Source organism: Oncorhynchus masou, unplaced genomic scaffold (genome assembly GCF_036934945.1).
Source record: "Oncorhynchus masou masou isolate Uvic2021 unplaced genomic scaffold, UVic_Omas_1.1 unplaced_scaffold_1910, whole genome shotgun sequence".
In the NCBI taxonomy this organism is placed as follows: domain Eukaryota; kingdom Metazoa; phylum Chordata; class Actinopteri; order Salmoniformes; family Salmonidae; genus Oncorhynchus; species Oncorhynchus masou.
Genome location: NW_027008408.1, coordinates 1 through 17993, shown reverse-complemented (window position 1 = coordinate 17993; position 17993 = coordinate 1). Strand labels below are relative to the sequence as shown.

At 52.4% G+C, this 17993-nt stretch overlaps 1 pseudogene; it reads left to right on the top strand.

The window, feature by feature from the left end:
* The window catches only part of LOC135532567 (serine/threonine-protein kinase SMG1-like), a 90939-nt pseudogene extending 76390 nt beyond the window's left edge, over nt 1-14549 (top strand).
* The last annotated feature ends 3444 nt before the right edge of the window (nt 14550-17993 follow it).

Genomic DNA, 17993 nt, shown 5'->3' with positions numbered 1-17993 from the left:
ACCCCTTAAACCAGGGGTGTAAAACTCATTTTCTCTGTGAGCTAACCCCCTAACCCTAACCCAGCAAGTTCCGGAGGGCCGCACTGAAAATGTTATTTCTTTCACTGTCAAAATGGTTTTGGAAATTTCCGATGCTCCCCCACTGTCTAGCTTTCGTGTCGGTGATAAGTCTGTTAGCCAGCTGGACACAGTCATGAAACTGTACCAAATGCAGGCCCATTATCATTTCTACACAGTTTCCATTTGGTTTGAGTCATTTGAAAGTATATTGCCCCCCCATTCCATCCTATACACATTCTGGATTTACATGTTGCCTCTTTTTCAAGAACATATCCTTCCTCTCTCCTCCCCTCCCCTCCCTCCCCCTCCTCCTCTCCTCCCCTCGGTCCTCTCTCCTCCCCCCCTCTCTCCTCCCCTCGCTCACTCTCCTCTCGCTCCCCTCCTCCTCTCTCCTCCCCTCGCTCCTCCTCTCACCTCCTCTCTCCCCCTCGTCTCCTCTCTCCTCCTCTCCCCTCCCCTCTCCCTCCATCCTCCCTCTCACCTCTCCCCCCTCCCCTCTCCCTCTCCCCCTCCTCCTCTCCTGTAACTCCCCCCTCCCTCTCTCCTCTGGTCATCTGTAACTGACCCCCCCTCCTCTCCAGGTATCATCCGCAGCCTGGCGGCCCACAGTCTGAACACTGAACAGGAGCTCAGCCAATGGAGCTGACGGCCACAGACGACGGTCACCATAGCAACCAGCTGCGTCTGGCGCTGCTCCTGCAGTTCCTGGAAAACCTGGAGAAACTGATGTCAACGCCTACGAGGGCTGTGCCAACGCCCTGACCGCTCCGCCAAGGTACACACCTACACACACACACACACACACACCCACCACACACACCTCTGGTCACACACCTACACACACACCCACACACACCTACACACACACACTGTACACTGACACCTACCACACACACCTCTCCTCACACCTGTACACTGACCCCCTACACACACACCTCTGGTCACCCCTACACACACACACCCACACACACGTCACACCTACACACACGCACACCTACACACACACACACCTACACACACGACACCTACACACACACACACCTACACACACGTACACCTACACCACGCACACCTACACACACGCACACCTACACACACGCACACCTACACACACTGTACACCTACACACACGCACACCTACACACACGCACACCTACACACACCTGTACCTACACACACCACACCTACACACACGCACACCTACACACACTGTACCTACACACACCACACCTACACACACGCACACCTACACACACTACACACACGTACACCTACACACCCACACCTCACACACTGTACACCTACACACACACTCTACACACACACACTGTACACACACATGTCACACTCTCACACACACACACACTTACACACACACACACACACACACACCTACTCCACACACACACACACCTACACACACACACATGTCACACACACACACACCTACACACACACACCTACACACACACACACACCTACACACACACACACCTACACACACACCACACCTACACACGCACACCTACACACCTCTGCACACCTACACACACACCTACACACACACACCTACACACACACACTACACACACACCCCCACACACACCTCTACACACACACCTACACACCTATACACACACACCTATACACACACACCCACACACACCTATACACACACACACCCCATGTCACCCCTACATACACCTACACTGTGAGATACTAATGTACAGCTCCTACGATGTCTCCAACGCCACCCAAGACGCGTGCACACACACACAGCCCCAAGTGGCCCCCAGCTCCTAATGTGAACTATGTTTTTCTCTCTCTCCTTCCCTCTGTATCCAGGGTATCAGAACATTCTTCTATACCAACCGTCAGACCTGCCAGGATTGGCTGAACTCGTATCCGCCTGGCCCTGATGAGGGTGGGGCTTCTGTCCGGCCAACCAGCAGTCACCGTGCGCCACGGCTTGGACCTGCTGACTGAGATCCAGAACAGCAGCACTCTGGTAACGGGAGGAGACGCACAGTCCCGGGCCTGTGTCCTAAACCACACCCTATTCCCCTATATAGTGCACTACTTTTGACCAGAGCCCCCATTGAACCTAGTGTACTTGACCACAAAAAGAAACACACTCAGCATTACTTGTTTTCAACCACAACCCCTTTACCTGAGTTACTAAATACATCACCTGTAACTGACCCCCATGTCTCCTCTCTGTAGGGTCCAGGTCTCCTCTCTGTAGGGTCCAGGTCTCTACTGGTCATCTGTAACTGGCCCCCATGTCTCCTCTCTGTAGGGTCCAGATCTCTTCTGGTCATCTGTAACTGACCCCCATGTCTCCTCTGGTCATCTGTAACTGGCCCCCATGTCATCCTGTAACTGTAGGGTCCATGTCTCCTCTCTGTAGGGTCCAGGTCTCTACTGGTCATCTGTAACTGGCCCCCATGTCTCCTCTGGTCATCTGTAACTGGCCCCCATGTCTCCTCCTCTGGGTCACCTGTCTCTGACTGGTCATCTGTCTGAGGGTATGCCATGTCTCCTCTGGTCATCTGTAACTGGCCCCCATGTCTCCTCTCTGTAGGGTCCAGATCACTACTGGTCATCTGTAACTGACCCCCATATCTCCTCTCTGTAGGGTCCAGGTCTCTACTGGTCTCCTGTAACTGGCCCCCATGTCTCCTCTCTGTAGGGTCCAGGTCTCTTCTGGTCATCTGTAACTGACCCCCATGTCTCCTCTGGTCATCTGTAACTGGCCCCCAGGTCTCCTCATCTGTAACTGTCCATAAAAGTCTCCTCTGTAGGGTCCAGGTCTCTACTGGTCATCTGTAACTGGCCCCCATGTCTCCTCTCTGTAGGGTCCAGGTCTCTACTGGTCATCTGTAACTGACCCCCATGTCTCCTCTGGTCATCTGTAACTGGCCCCCATGTCTCCTCTCTGTAGGGTCGAGATCACTACTGGTCATCTGTAACTGACCCCCATGTCTCCTCTCTGTAGGGTCCAGGTCTCTACTGGTCATCTGTAACTGACCCCCATGTCTCCTCTCTGTAGGGTCCAGGTCTCTACTGGTCATCTGTAACTGGCCCCCATGTCTCCTCTCTGTAGGGTCCAGAGTTGGAGTCTCCTCTGGTGATGCTGGTAGAGGCTCTGTGTGAGCTTCACTGTCCTGAGGCGATCCAGGGTTTAGCTGCCTGGAGTCTCACCAACACTGGCAAGAGTCTGGCTTGGGTCAGCTCTGTGGCACTACAGGCTGAGGGGCGGTAAGAAAAACACCCCTGTGTGTGTGTGTGTGTGTGTGTGTGTGTGTGTGTGTGTGTGTCAAGTGGAGGCCAAGCTTAGTGTATTTAAGGGGCAATTCTTGACGAATTTAACTAAATAAATGAATGCCTCATGATCTTAGTTCCCATCAGAACCTAAAATATAAGCTTGTTTTATGCAAATGTTTTGAAAGAAAAAATATAAAAAACACTATACAGCCTCACCATGGTTACAACTGGAATGTTGCTCTATGATGTCATGGCTGGTTACAACTGGAATGTTGCTCTATGATGTCATGGCTGGTTACAACTGGAATGTTGCCTATGATGTGATGGCTGGTTACAACTGGAATGTTGCTCTATGATGTCATGGCTGGTTACAACTGGAATGTTGCTCTATGATGTCATGGCTGGTTACAACTGGAATGTTGCTCTATGATGTCATGGCTGGTTACAACTGGAATGTTGCTCTATGATGTCATGGCTGGTTACAACTGGAATGTTGCTCTATGATGTCATGGCTGGTTACAACTGGAATGTTGCTCTATGATGTCATGGCTGGTTACAACTGGAATGTTGCTCTATGATGTCATGGCTGGTTACAACTGGAATGTTGCTCTATGATGTCATGGCTGGTTACAACTGGAATGTTGCTCTATGATGTCATGGCTGGTTACAACTGGAATGTTGCTCTATGATGTCATGGCTGGTTACAACTGGAATGTTGCTCAATGATGTCATGGCTGGTTACAACTGGAATGTTGCTCTATGATGTCATGGCTGGTTACAACTGGAATGTTGCTCTATGATGTCATGGCTGGTTACAACTGGAATGTTGCTCTATGATGTCATGGCTGGTTACAACTGGAATGTTGCTCTGATGTCATGGCTGGTTACAACTGGAATTTTGAGCCATGATGTCAATGATGGTCGGTCCTTAAATCCGAAGCTCTGTCTGTGAATTTGAGTGGTTACATTTCTCCAGTCCCTCAGCTTTCTACCCAGACAGGGCAGTGAGTACGCTTTATTGTTTCAACTGCTGAATGCCACTTTAAATGTAGTCAAGAAGCAGGTAGTACACACCTCTGTTGTCCATAGATGCTGTTAAATGGTATGTTCAGACCATATTATAACCTCTGTCATACCTCTGTCTGTCAAGACCATATAGTAACCCATACCTCTTCTGTCAAGACCATATAGTAGCCCATACCTCTCTCTGTCAAGACCATATAGTAACCCATACCTCTTCTCTGTCAAGACCATATAGTAGCCCATACCTCTTTCTCTGTCAAGACCATATAGTAGCCCATACCTCTCTCTCTGTCAAGACCATATAGTAACCCATACCTCTCTCTCTGTCAAGACCATATAGTAGCCCATACCTCTTTCTCTGTCAAGACCATATAGTAGCCCATACCTCTCTCTGTCAAGACCATATAGTAGCCCATACCTCTTTCTCTGTCAAGACCATATAGTAGCCCATACCTCTTTCTCTGTCAAGACCATATAGTAGCCCATACCTCTCTCTGTCAAGACCATATAGTAGCCCATACCTCTCTCTCTGTCAAGACCATATAGTAACCCATACCTCTCTCTGTCAAGACCATATAGTAGCCCATACCTCTCTCTGTCAAGACCATATAGTAACCATACCCTCTCTGTCAAGACCATATAGTAGTCCATACCTCTCTGTCAAGACCATATAGTAACCCATACCTCTCTCTCTCTAGGTTTGAGAAGGCTGCCGTGGAGTACCAGGAACAGCTGTGTGCCGTGACAGGGATGGACTGTTCCATTAAGTGCTTGGACCGCTCACTCCTCAAACTGGCCGGAGCCAACAGCTCTAACACAGCCAGCCCCAAACACAACGGCAACGGTGAGAGAAACACAGCTCTAACACAGCCAGCCCCAAACACACTGGCAACGGACACACACACACACACACCACACACCACACCCCAAACACACACCACACACACACACACACACACACACCACACACCACACCACACCACACCACACACACCAACCACACACACACACACCAACCACACACACACACACCAACCACACACACACACCAACCACACACACACACAACAACCACACACACACACAACAACCACACACACACACACAACAACCACACACACACACAACAACCACACACACACACAACAACCACACACACACCAACCACACCACACACACACCAGCCAGCCAGCCACAAACACACTGGCAATGGTGAGAATGCGGAATAGGGGGACATTTCAGAGGCAACCACTAGGTGATAATAACCAAGTCGTCCCCTCTCTCTCCCTCCTCCCCCTTTCCTCTCTTCTCCTTCCTCCTCTCTCCCCTCTCTTTCCCCTCCTCCTTTCCCCTCTTCTCCTCCCTCCCCTCCTCCTTTCTCTCTCTCTCCCCTCCTCCTTTCCTCTTTCTCCTTCCTCCCCCTCCTCTCTCTCTCCCCTCCTCCTTTCCTCTCTTCTCCTTCCTCCCCTCCTCTTCCTCTCTTCTACTTCCGCCCCTCCTCTCTCTCCTCCTCCCCCCCTCCCCTCTCTTTCTCCTTCAGGTGACGGCAGGAAGACGGTTCTCCTCAAGTCCAACGAGTGTTCCTCCGAGGTGCTCAACCTCCTTGCCAATAAGGCATGCCAGTGCTATGTGGCCCTCGGCGATTGGTCCTCGGCGCAGGAGTGGCAGGCCAGCGTGCAGGCCCTCAAGAAGAACCCCGCCGCAGCGAGCGTGCACCTGAAGACAGACTTCAACTACGTACGGGCACTGAGCTGCTTCGAGGACGGAGACTTCCCAGAATGCCGTGCTCAGCTGGAGCTCCTGGCGGGGAGAGACGACTACGGCCTGCTCAACTCCGTCTCTACTGGCTCCAAGGATAAACTAGGTAGGAGAGAGGGAGGACTAAGGCCTGGTCAACTCCACCACCACCTGCTCCAAGAATAAACTAGGTAGGAGGGAGAGAGGGAGGACTAAGGCCTGGTCAACTCCACCTGCTCCAAGGATAAACTAGGTAGGAGGGAGAGAGGGAGGACTAAGGCCAACCTCCACCTGAAGAATAAACTAGGTAGGAGGGAGAGAGGGAGGACTAAGGACTGGTCGACTCCACCTCCACCTGCTCCAAGAATAAACTAGGTAGGAGGAGAGAGGGAGGACTAAGGCCTGGTCAACTCCACCTCTACTGGCTCCAAGAATAAACTAGGTAGGAGGGAGAGAGAGGACTAAGGCCTGGTCAACTCCACCTGCTCCAAGAATAAACTAGGTAGGAGGGAGAGAGTGAGGACTAAGGCCTGGTCAACTCCACCTGCTCCAAGAATAAACTAGGTAGGAGGGAGAACTCCAAGCTCCAAGAATAAACTAGGTAGGAGGGAGAGAGGGAGGACTAAGGCCTGGTCAACTCCACCTCTACTGGCTCCAAGAATAAACTAGGTAGGAGGGAGAGAGGGAGGACTAAGGCCTGGTCAACTCCACCTGCTCCAAGAATAAACTAGGTAGGAGGGAGAGAGGGAGGACTAAGGCCTGGTCAACTCCACCTGCTCCAAGAATAAACTAGGTAGGAGGGAGAGAGGGACTAAGGCCTGGTCAACTCCACCTGCTCCAAGAATAAACTAGGTAGGAGGGAGAGAGGGAGGACTAAGGCCTGGTCAACTCCACCTGCTCTAAGAATAAACTAGGTAGGAGAGAGAGGGAGACTAAGGCCTGGTCAACTCCACCTGCTCCAAGAATAAACTAGGTAGGAGGGAGAGAGGAGACTAAGGCCTGGTCAACTCCACCTGCTCCAAGAATAATCTAGGTAGGAGGGAGAGAGGGAGGACTAAGGCCTGGTCGACTCCACCTGCTCCAATAAAAACTAGGTAGGAGGGAGAGAGGGAGGACTAAGGCCTGGTCAACTCCACCTGCTCCAAGAATAAACTAGGTAGGAGGGAGAGAGGAGGACTAAGGCCTGGTCAACTCCACCTGCTCCAAGAATAAACTAGGTAGGAGGGAGAGAGGAGGACTAAGGCCTGGTCAACCTCCACCTGCTCCAAGAATAAACTAGGTAGGAGGGAGAGAGGGAGGACTAAGGCCTGGTCAACTCCACCTGCTCTAAGAATAAACTAGGTAGGAGGGAGAGAGGTAGGACTAAGGCCTGGTCAACTCCACCTGCTCCAAGAATAAACTAGGTAGGAGAGAGAGGACTAAGGCCTGGTCAACTCCACCTGCTCCAAGAATAAACTAGGTAGGAGGGAGAGAGGGAGGACTAAGGCCTGGTCAACTCCACCTGCTCCAAGAATAAACTAGGTAGGAGGGAGAGAGGGAGGACTAAGGCCTGGTCGACTCCACCTGCTCCAAGAAAAACTAGGTAGGAGGGAGAGAGAGGACTAAGGCCTGGTCAACTCCACCTGCTCTAAGAATAAACTAGGTAGGAGAGAGAGGACTAAGGCCTGGTCAACTCCACCTGCTCCAAGAATAAACTAGGTAGGAGAGAGAGAGGACTAAGGCCTGGTCAACTCCACCTGCTCCAAGAATAAACTAGGTAGGAGGGAGAGAGAGAGGACTAAGGCCTGGTCAACTCCACCTGCTCTAAGAATAAACTAGGTAGGAGGGAGAGGACTAAGGCCTGGTCAACTCCACCTGCTCCAAGAATAAACTAGGTAGGAGGGAGAGAGAGAGGACTAAGGCCTGGTCAACTCCACCTGCTCCAAGAATAAACTAGGTAGGAGGGAGAGAGGACTAAGGCCTGGTCAACTCCACCTGCTCCAAGAATAAACTAGGTAGGAGGGAGAGAGGACTAAGGCCTGGTCAACTCCACCTGCTCCAAGAATAAACTAGGTAGGAGGGAGAGAGAGGACTAAGGCCTGGTCAACTCCACCTGCTCCAAGAATAAACTAGGTAGGAGGGAGAGAGAGGACTAAGGCCTGGTCAACTCCACCTGCTCCAAGAATAAACTAGGTAGGAGGGAGAGAGAGGACTAAGGCCTGGTCAACTCCACCTGCTCCAAGACTAAACTAGGTAGGAGGGAGAGAGGAGGACTAAGGCCTGGTCAACTCCACCTGCTCCAAGAATAAACTAGATAGGAGAGAGAGGACTAAGGCCTGGTCAACTCCACCTGCTCCAAGAATAAACTAGGTAGGAGGGAGAGAGAGGACTAAGGCCTGGTCAACTCCACCTGCTCCAAGAATAAACTAGGTAGGAGGGAGAGAGAGGACTAAGGCCTGGTCAACTCCACCTGCTCCAAGAATAAACTAGGTAGGAGAGGGAGGACTAAGGCCTGGTCAACTCCACCTGCTCCAAGAATAAAGTAGTTTGGAGGGTGTCTAAGACTGCCCCCTTCAGTTTTGACTCTAGACTCCTTAGAGGTGTGTGTCTTAATGGTGTGTGTTTTTCTAACGTGTGTGTGTGTGTGTAGACCTGAAGCGTCTCCTCCCGGCAGTGTTGAGTCCGGACCCCTCAGAACTGCAGAAGGCCATTGAGGTGCAGCTCCTGCGGAGCGCTGTGGCTGCCATGACAACGGCCAATCACGAGCAGGAACAGAAGGCCATGCCCACCTCGGAGTGAGTCTCTCATTGGATCTTGGAGATCACTTTTAGTTGAATCCTGTATTAATGTGTTAGTGCTGGGTAGGAACAAAAACATGCTGGATTGTGGAACACTTCATTGGGAAGATCTCAATCGCATACACCATACGTCTCCTTCTCAAAACCCCATTGGAGGAGGTGAGGGGGGCGGGGACCTCTGGCTTTGTCATCCAATGGGAGACGGAGGAGACGCCAGTATGTCATTGAGCTCTTCCATGATGTCTTCCACGTTCCATTTGGGTTGAGCTGAGTTCTGTTGGGACTGACTGCGGGCTCTGTCTGTGCTGCTCTATGGGCCCTGGTCAAAAGGAGTGCACTGTATAGGGAACCATTTGGGACAGACGATGTACACTCTCGTTCACTACTTCCCACCTGTCTAAGCGCTTCGGTAATTGGTGGAGACTTAGCGGGAGTTTCCACCTTGTTTCAGAACCCTGTCATTTCCTTTTTCGATCAGAGACAGGAAGTGAAGACACTGGGAGGAAGGAGAGGTAATAGCTTACGTCTTCTGTGTGTGTTGACAGAACCCTGGTCCGTTACCTGAAGCAGACGGGCCGTATCTCTCTGGGTCCCCTCCGCCTCTCCACCCTCACCCTCTCTGACGGCCTGCCCACTCTGGCCACCCTGCAGCTGTACTGCTGCTCTGCCCTGGAGAACACACTGAGCGGACAGGAGGTACACACACACACACACACACACACACACTCGCCACCCTGCAGCTGTACTGCTGCTCTGCCCTGGAGAACACACTGAGCGGACAGGAGGTACACACACACACACACACACACACACACACACACAGACCCTCGCCACCCTGCAGCTGTACTGCTGCTCTGCCCTGGAGAACACACTGAGCGGACAGGAGGTACACACACACACACACACACACACACACACACAGACCCTCGCCACCCTGCAGCTGTACTGCTGCTCTGCCCTGGAGAACACACTGAGCGGACAGGAGGTACACACACACACACACACACACACACACACACACACACACACACACACCACCCTGCAGCTGCATCTTCACTGCTGCTCTGCCCTGGAGAACACACTCAACGGAGGTACTCTCCATGACCACACACACATATGGACCCTGCAGCTGTACTCTCTGCCCAAAATCTCATTCCAAAATCACACATTAGTATTGAGTCACTAGATATTGGAACCCCCCTTCCTGCTATAACAGCTGCTCCACTCTTCTGGGAAGGCTTTCCACTAGATGTTGGAACATTGCTGCTATAACAGCCTCCACTCTTCTGGGAAGGCTTTCCACTAGATGTTGGAACATTGCTGCTATAACAGCCTCCACTCTTCTGGGAAGGCTTTCCACTAGATGTTGGAACATTGCTGCTATAACAGCCTCCACTCTTCTGGGAAGGCTTTCCACTAGATGTTGGAACATTGCTGCTATAACAGCCTCCACTCTTCTGGGAAGGCTTTCCACTAGATGTTGAAACATTGCTGCTATAACAGCCTCCACTCTTCTGGGAAGGCTTTCCACTAGATGTTGAAACATTGCTGCTATAACAGCCTCCACTCTTCTGGGAAGGCGTTCCACTAGATGTTGGAACATTGCTGCTATAACAGCCTCCACTCTTCTGGGAAGGCGTTCCACTAGATGTTGGAACATTGCTGCAATAACAGCCTCCACTCTTCTGGGAAGGCGTGTTGGAACCACTAGATGTGTTGGAACATTGCTGCAATAACAGGGGACTTGATGTTGGAACATTGCTGTGGGGACTTGCTTCCATACAGCCACAAGAGCATTAGTGAGGTTGGGTGACTAGGCCTGGCTCGCAGTCAGCGTTCCCAATTCATCCCAAAGGTGTTTGATGGGGTTGAGGTCAGGGCTCTGTGCAGGCCAGTCAAGTTCTTCCACACCGATCTCAACATACCATTTCTGTATGGACCTGGCTTTGTGTACGGGGGTATTGTCATGCTGAAACAGGAAAGGGCCTTCCCCAAACTGTTGCCACAAAGTTGGAAGCACAGAATCATCTAGAATGTGCTGTAGTGTTAAGATTTCCCTTCATTGGAACTAAGGGGCCTGAACCATGAAAAACAGCCCCAGACCATTATTCCTCCTCCACCAAACTTTACAGTTGGCACTATACATTGGGGAAGGTAGCGTTCTCCTGGCATCCGCCAAACCCAGAGTTGGCCTGCCAGATGGTGAAGTGTGATTCAGAGAATGTCTTTCCACTGCTCCAGAGTCCAGAGGCGGCGAGCTTCACACCACTCCAGCTGACGCTTGGCTTTGAGCACAGTGATCTGAGGCTTGGCTTTGAGCACAGTGATCTTAGGCTTGTATGTGCCTGCTCGGCCATGGAAACCCATTTCATGAAGCTCCCCGACGAACAGTTCTTGTGCTGATGTTGCTTCCAGAAGGCAGTTGGGAACTCAGCAGTGAGTGTTGCAACCGAGGACTGACGATTCTTAAGAGCTACGCGCTTCAGCACTCTGAGGTCCTGTTCTGTGAGCTTGTGTGGCCTACCACTTTGCGGCTGAGCCGTTGTTGCTCCTGGACGTTTCCACTTCACAATAACAGCACTCACAGTTGACCGGGGCAGCTCTAGCTGGGCAGACTGCCTTGTTGGAAAGGTGGCATCCTATGACGGTGCCACGTTGAAAGTCACTGAGCTCTTCAGTACGGGCCATTCTACTGCCAATGTTTGTCTATGGAGATTGCATGGCTTTGTGCTTGATTTTATACACCTGTTAGCAACGGGTGTGGCTGAAATAGCCAAATCCACAAATTTGAAGGGGTGTCCACACACTGCTGTGTGTGTGTGTGTGTGTCCACCCCCCCTAACCCTCTCCTCCTCTCCAGGACTGTCTGATCCCTCTGTACAGTGAAGCTCTCAGCACCTGTAAACAACAGGACGTCCAGCCGTGGCTCCACGCTCTGAGATACACCATCTACCAGAGACAGCTGCTGCTCAGGCTGAAAGGTGTGACCGTGTGTGTGTGTCTGTCTGTGTGTGTGTGTGTGTGTGTGTGTGTGTCCCTGTGTGTCTGTCTGTGTGTGTGTGTCTGTCTGTGTGTGTGTGTCTGTGTGTGTGTGTCCCTGTGTGTGTGTGTGTCCCTGTGTGTCCCTGTGTGTGTGTGTGTGTCTGTCTGTGTGTGTGTGTGTCTGTCTGTGTGTGTGTGTCTGTGTGTGTGTCCCTGTGTGTGTCCCTGTGTGTGTGTGTCTGTGTGTGTGTGTCCCTGTGTGTGTGTCCCTGTGTGTGTGTGTCCCTGTGTGTGTGTGTCTGTCCCTGTGTGTCCCTGTGTGTGTGTGTGTCCCTGTGTGTCCCTGTGTGTCCCTGTGTGTCCCTGTGTGTGTGTGTGTCCCTGTGTGTGTGTGTGTCTGTGTGTGTGTGTGTCCCTGTGTGTCCCTGTGTGTCCCTGTGTGTCCCTGTGTGTGTGTGTGTCTGTCCCTGTGTGTCCCTGTGTCCGTGTGTGTCCCTGTGTGTGTGTGTCCCTGTGTGTCCCTGTGTGTCCTGTCTGTGTGTGTGTGTCCCTGTGTGTGTGTGTGTCTGTCTGTGTGTGTGTGTCTGTCTGTGTGTGTGTGTCCCTGTGTGTGTGCATCTGTGTGTGTGTGTCCCTGTGTGTGTGTGTGTGTCCCTGTGTGTGTGTGTGTGTCCCTGTGTGTGTCCCTGTGTGTGTGTGTGTGTCCCTGTGTGTGTGTCCCTGTGTGTGTGTCCTGTGTGTGTGTCCCTGTGTGTGTGTGTGTGTGTGTGTGTCTGTCTGTGTGTGTGTGTGTGTGTGTGTCTGTGTGTGTGTGTGTGTCTGTGTGTGTGTGTCCCTGTGTGTGTGTGTCCCTGTGTGTGTGTGTGTGTCCCTGTGTGTGTGTGTGTCCCTGTGTGTGTGTGTGTGTCCCTGTGTGTGTGTGTGTGTCCCTGTGTGTGTGTGTGTGTCCCTGTGTGTGTGTGTCCCTGTGTGTGTGTGTCCCTGTGTGTGTGTGTCCCTCTGTGAGGTCTGTTTCTGCTCTCTTAAACGCTGTCTGTGTGTGTGTGTCCCTGTGTCTTGTATATGTGTGTGTGTCTGTGTGTGTGTGTGTCTGTCTGTGTGTGTGTCGTGTGTGTGTGTGTCCCTGTGTGTGTGTGTGTGTCTGTATGTGTGTGTGTGTCTGTGTGTGTCTGTGTGTGTCTGTGTGTGTGTGTGTGTGTCTGTGTGTGTGTGTGTCTGTGTGTGTGTGTCCCTCTGTGAGTTGTTTCTGCTCTCTTAAACACTGTGCTTTATATCTCGCTGTATTTGTGTGTGTGTGTGTGTGTGTGTCCCTGTGTGTGTGTGTGTGTTGTGTCCCATCGCTGTGTCTTTGTCATGTGACTCACGTTAACCCCTCTCTCCCTGTGTTCCATTACCCAGGCTCCTCTGCTCCGCTGGATGGCCACCTGATGGAACTATGTCTGACGGCCGTCAAGTTCGCCCGGAAACAGGGAACATCGCCCTGGCAACGCGTCTGCTGGGCCAGTGCAGCGAGGAGGAAGAGGAGGAGGAAGGGTTGAGCCGTGCGTTCAGGCGGCTGTCACTAGCGGGTGCTGTGGGGAGAAGTGGGGACCTGAACTACAGATCGAGAAGGCTAAAGTCCTCTGCACCGCGGTGTGTGTGTGTGTGTCCCTGTGTGTGTGTGTGTGTGTGTCCCTGTGTGTGTGTGTGTGTGTCCCTGTGTGTGTGTGTGTGTGTCCCTGTGTGTGTGTGTGTGTCCCTGTGTGTGTGTGTGTCCTGTGTGTGTGTGTGTGTCCCTGTGTGTGTGTGTGTGTCCCTGTGTGTGTGTTTCCCTGTGTGTGTGTGTGTTTCCCTGTGTGTGTGTGTGTGTCCCTGTGTGTGTGTGTGTGTCCCTGTGTGTGTGTGTGTCCCTGTGTGTGTGTGTCCCTGTGTGTGTGTCCCTGTGTGTGTGTGTGTCCCTGTGTGTGTGTGTCCCTGTGTGTGTGTGTGTGTTTTGGCTTACTCGTCTTTCTCTTTATCCACTTATTCCTCCCCCAACTGTCTCTCATGCTCCACCTCTCTCCTCCTCTCCTTCCCTCTCCCCGTCTCCCCTCCAGGTCAGTCCCTGGCAGCCATGGAGATGTTGAGCTCCTGTGCTCTGTCTTTCTGTCGCTCAGGGAAGTGTGAGCGAGCGGCCTGTCGCTCCGTCCTCACTCTGTGTAAGTAGTGGTTCCAGTGTGTCACAAATGGCCCCCTAATTCCCTACGTAGGGGCTCTTATTGGGGGGATAGAGTGCCATTTGAGATGCAAGGCGTACCAGGGTTGGTACCAGTCTCCTGTGCATGCTGGGTAATGGCTGATGCTCTGTTCCAACCGTCTGTGTCTGTAGGTAAGTGGCTGCTGGCGGACTGGAAGGACATGACCCCTCAGCTCAAACAGGTGGTGAAGAGGTCAGGGGTCCGCACCCCAGGGTCGCCGCCTTGCCCCCATCAGCCGGAACATCACAGCCCTGCTGGAGCTACCCCTAGAGGACCAGGGCATGCCCCGAATCACAGCTGAGACCACAGGTAGGACACCCCCTCTAACCCCTCTCTTCCTCCAGTCTGTACCCTAACCCCTACACCCTAACCCCTCTCTCTCTGCCTCCATAGTGAGTGTGGGTGTAGGAGAACCAGACTTGGTCCTGGGGCAGCTCTACCAGTCTGTACCCTAACCCCTACACCCTAACCCCTCTCTTCCTCCAGTCTGTACCCTAACCCCTACACCCTAACCCCTCTCTCTCTCTGCCTCCATAGTGAGTGTGGGTGTAGGAAAACCGGACTTGATCCCAGAGCAGCTCTACCAGTCTGTACCCTAACCCCTACACCCTAACCCCTCTTCCTCCAGTCTGTACCCCCCTACACCCTAACCCCTCTCTCTCTGCCTCCATAGTGAGTGTGGGTGTAGGAGAACCAGACTTGGTCCTGGGGCAGCTCTACCAGTCTGTACCCTAACCCCTACACCCTAACCCTCTCTCTCTGCCTCCATAGTGAGTGTGGGTGTAGGAGAACCAGACATGGTCCTGGGGCAGCTCTACCAGTCTGTACCCTAACCCCTACACCCTAACCCCTCTCTCTGCCTCCATAGTGAGTGTGGGTGTAGGAGAACCAGACTTGGTCCTGGGGCAGCTCTACCAGTCTGTACCCTAACCCCTACACCCTAACCCCTCTCTCTCTCTGCCTCCATAGTGAGTGTGGGTGTAGGAGAACCAGACTTGGTCCTGGGGCAGCTCTACCAGTCTGTACCCTAACCCCTACACCCTAACCCCTCTCTCTCTCTGCCTCCATAGTGAGTGTGGGTGTAGGAGAACCAGACTAGGTCCTGGGGCAGCTCTACCAGTCTGTACCCTAACCCCTACACCCTAACCCCTCTCTCTCTGCCTCCATAGTGAGTGTGGGTGTAGGAGAACCAGACTTGGTCCTGGGGCAGCTCTACCAGTCTGTACCCTAACCCCTACACCCTAACCCCTCTCTCTCTGCCTCCATAGTGAGTGTGGGTGTAGGAGAACCAGACTTGGTCCTGGGGCAGCTCTACCAGTCTGTACCCTAACCCCTACACCCTCCCCTCTCTCTGCCTCCATAGTGAGTGTGGGTGTAGGAGAACCAGACTTGGTCCTGGGGCAGCTCTACCAGTCTGTACCTAACCCCTACACCCTAACCCCTCTCTCTCTCTGCCTCCATAGTGAGTGTGGGTGTGGGAGAACCAGACTTGGTCCTGGGGCAGCTCTACCAGTCTGTACCCTAACCCCTACACCCTAACCCCTCTCTCTGCCTCCATAGTGAGTGTGTGTGTAGGAGAACCAGACTTGGTCCTGGGGCAGCTCTACCAGTCTGTACCCTAACCCTACACCCTAACCCCTCTCTCTGCCTCCATAGTGAGTGTGGGTGTAGAGAACAGACTTGGTCCTGTGGCAGCTCTACTCAGTTGTCCACCAGTCAGGCTCCGGAGGTGGCCAAGTCCTGGGCGGCTCTCGCCAGCTGGGCCTATCGTTGGGGACGGAAGGTGGTCGACAACGCCAGGTACATATTCTGACGTTGTTGTCACTCAGCAGGTTATCGTGAAACACACATAATACAGACGTGGTGCGTTCTGTGGTAGAAGCTGATAACGTGGTGTGCGTTCTGTGTAGAAGCTGGTAACATGGCGGGTGCGTTCTGTGGTAGAAGCTGATGACGTGGTGCGTTCTGTGGTAGAAGCCAATAACATGACGTGGTGCTTCTGTGGTAGAAGCCGATAACATAACGTGATCGTTCTGTGGTAGAAGCTGATAACGTGGTGCGTTCTGTGGTAGAAGCCGATAACATGGCGTGGTGCGTTCTGTGGTAGAAGCTGGTAACATGACGTGGTGCGTTCTGTGGTAGAAGCTGGTAACATGGCGTGGTGCGTTCTGTGGTAGAAGCTGATGACGTAACGTGCGTTCTGTGGTAGAAGCTGATAACATGACGTGTATGCCGTTCTGTGGTAGAAGCCCGATAACATAACGTTGTATGTTCTGTGGTAGAAGCTGATAACGTAGTGCGTTCTGTGGTAGAAGCCGATAACATGGCGTAGATGCGTTCTGTGGTAGAAGCTGATAACATTAGTGGTTTGCGTTCTGTGGTAGAAGCTGATAACATGACGTGGTGCGTTCTGTGGTAGAAGCTGATAACATGGCGTGGTGCGTTCTGTGGTAGAAGCCCGATAACATGGCGTGGTGCGTTCTGTGGTAGAAGCGGATAACATGGCGTGGTGCGTTCTGTGGTAGAAGCTGATGACGTGGTGCGTTCTGTGGTAGAAGCTGATGACGTGGTGCGTTCTGTGGTAGAAGCTGATAACGTGGTGCGTTCTGTGGTAGCAGCTGATGACGTGGTGCGTTCTGTGGTAGAAGCTGATAACATGACGTGGTGCGTTCTGTGGTAGAAGCGATAACATGGCGTGGTGCGTTCTGTGGTAGAAGCCGTTGCTGATTTAAACGTTACTTTTAAATTCTTATGCAATGTTGACATTCCTCTTCCCATCTCCCTCTCCTTTCTCCTCTCTTTCCGTCTCCCTCTCCTTTCTCCTCTCTCTTCCCATCTCCCTCTCCTTTCCCCTCTCTCTTCCCATCTCCCTCTCCTTTCTCCTCTCCTTCCCATCTCCCTCTCCTTTCTCCTCTCTCCTCTTCCCATCTCCCTCTCCTTTCTCCTCTCTCTCTTCCCATCTCCCTCTCCTTTCTCCTCTCTCTCTCCCATCTCTCTCTCCTTCTCCTCTCTCTCCTCCCATCTCCCTCTCCTTTCTCCTCTCTCTCTTCCCATCTCCCTCTCCTTTCTCCTCTCTCTTCCCATCTCCCTCTCCTTTCTCCTCTCTCTCCTCCCATCTCTCTCTCCTTTCTCCTCTCTCTTCCCATCTCCCTCTCCTTTCTCCTCTCTCTCCTCCCATCTCTCTCTCCTTTCTCCTCTCTCTCTTCCCATCTCCCTCTCCTTTCTCCTCTCTCTTCCCACCTCCCTCTCCTTTCTCCTCTCTCCTCTTCCCATCTCCCTCTCCTTTCTCCTCTCTCTTCCCATCTCCCTCTCCTTTCTCCTCTCTCCCATCTCTCCTTTCTCCTCTTCCCACTTCTCCTTTCTCTCTCTTCCTCCCATCTCTCTCTCCTTTCTCCCTCTCCTCCCCCCATCTCTCTCCTTTCTCCTCTCTCTCTTCCCATCTCCCTCTCCTTTCTCCTCTCTCTCCATCTCTCTCTCCTTTCTCCTCTCTCTCTTTACATCTCCCTCTCCCCTCCTCTCTCTCCTCCCATCTCTCCTTTCTCCTCTCTCTCCTCCCATCCCTCTCTCCTTTTCTCCTCTCCTTTCTCCTCTCTCTCCTTTCTCCTCTCTCTCCTCCATCCCTCTCCTTTCTCCTCTCTCCTTCCCATCTCTCTCTCCTTTCCCCATCTCTCTCCTTCCCATCTCTCCTCCTTTCCCATCTCTCTCTCCTTTCCCATCTCTCTCTCCTTTCCCATCTCTCTCTCCTTTCCCCATCTCTCTCCTTTCCCATCTCTCTCTCCTTTCCCATCTCTCTCTCCTTTCCCATCTCTCTCCTTTCCCATCTCTCTCCTTTCCCATCTCTCTCCTTTCCCATCTCTCTCTCCTTTCCCATCTCTCTCTCCTTTCCATCTCTCTCTCCCCCATCTCTCTCTCTCCTTTCCCATCTCTCTCT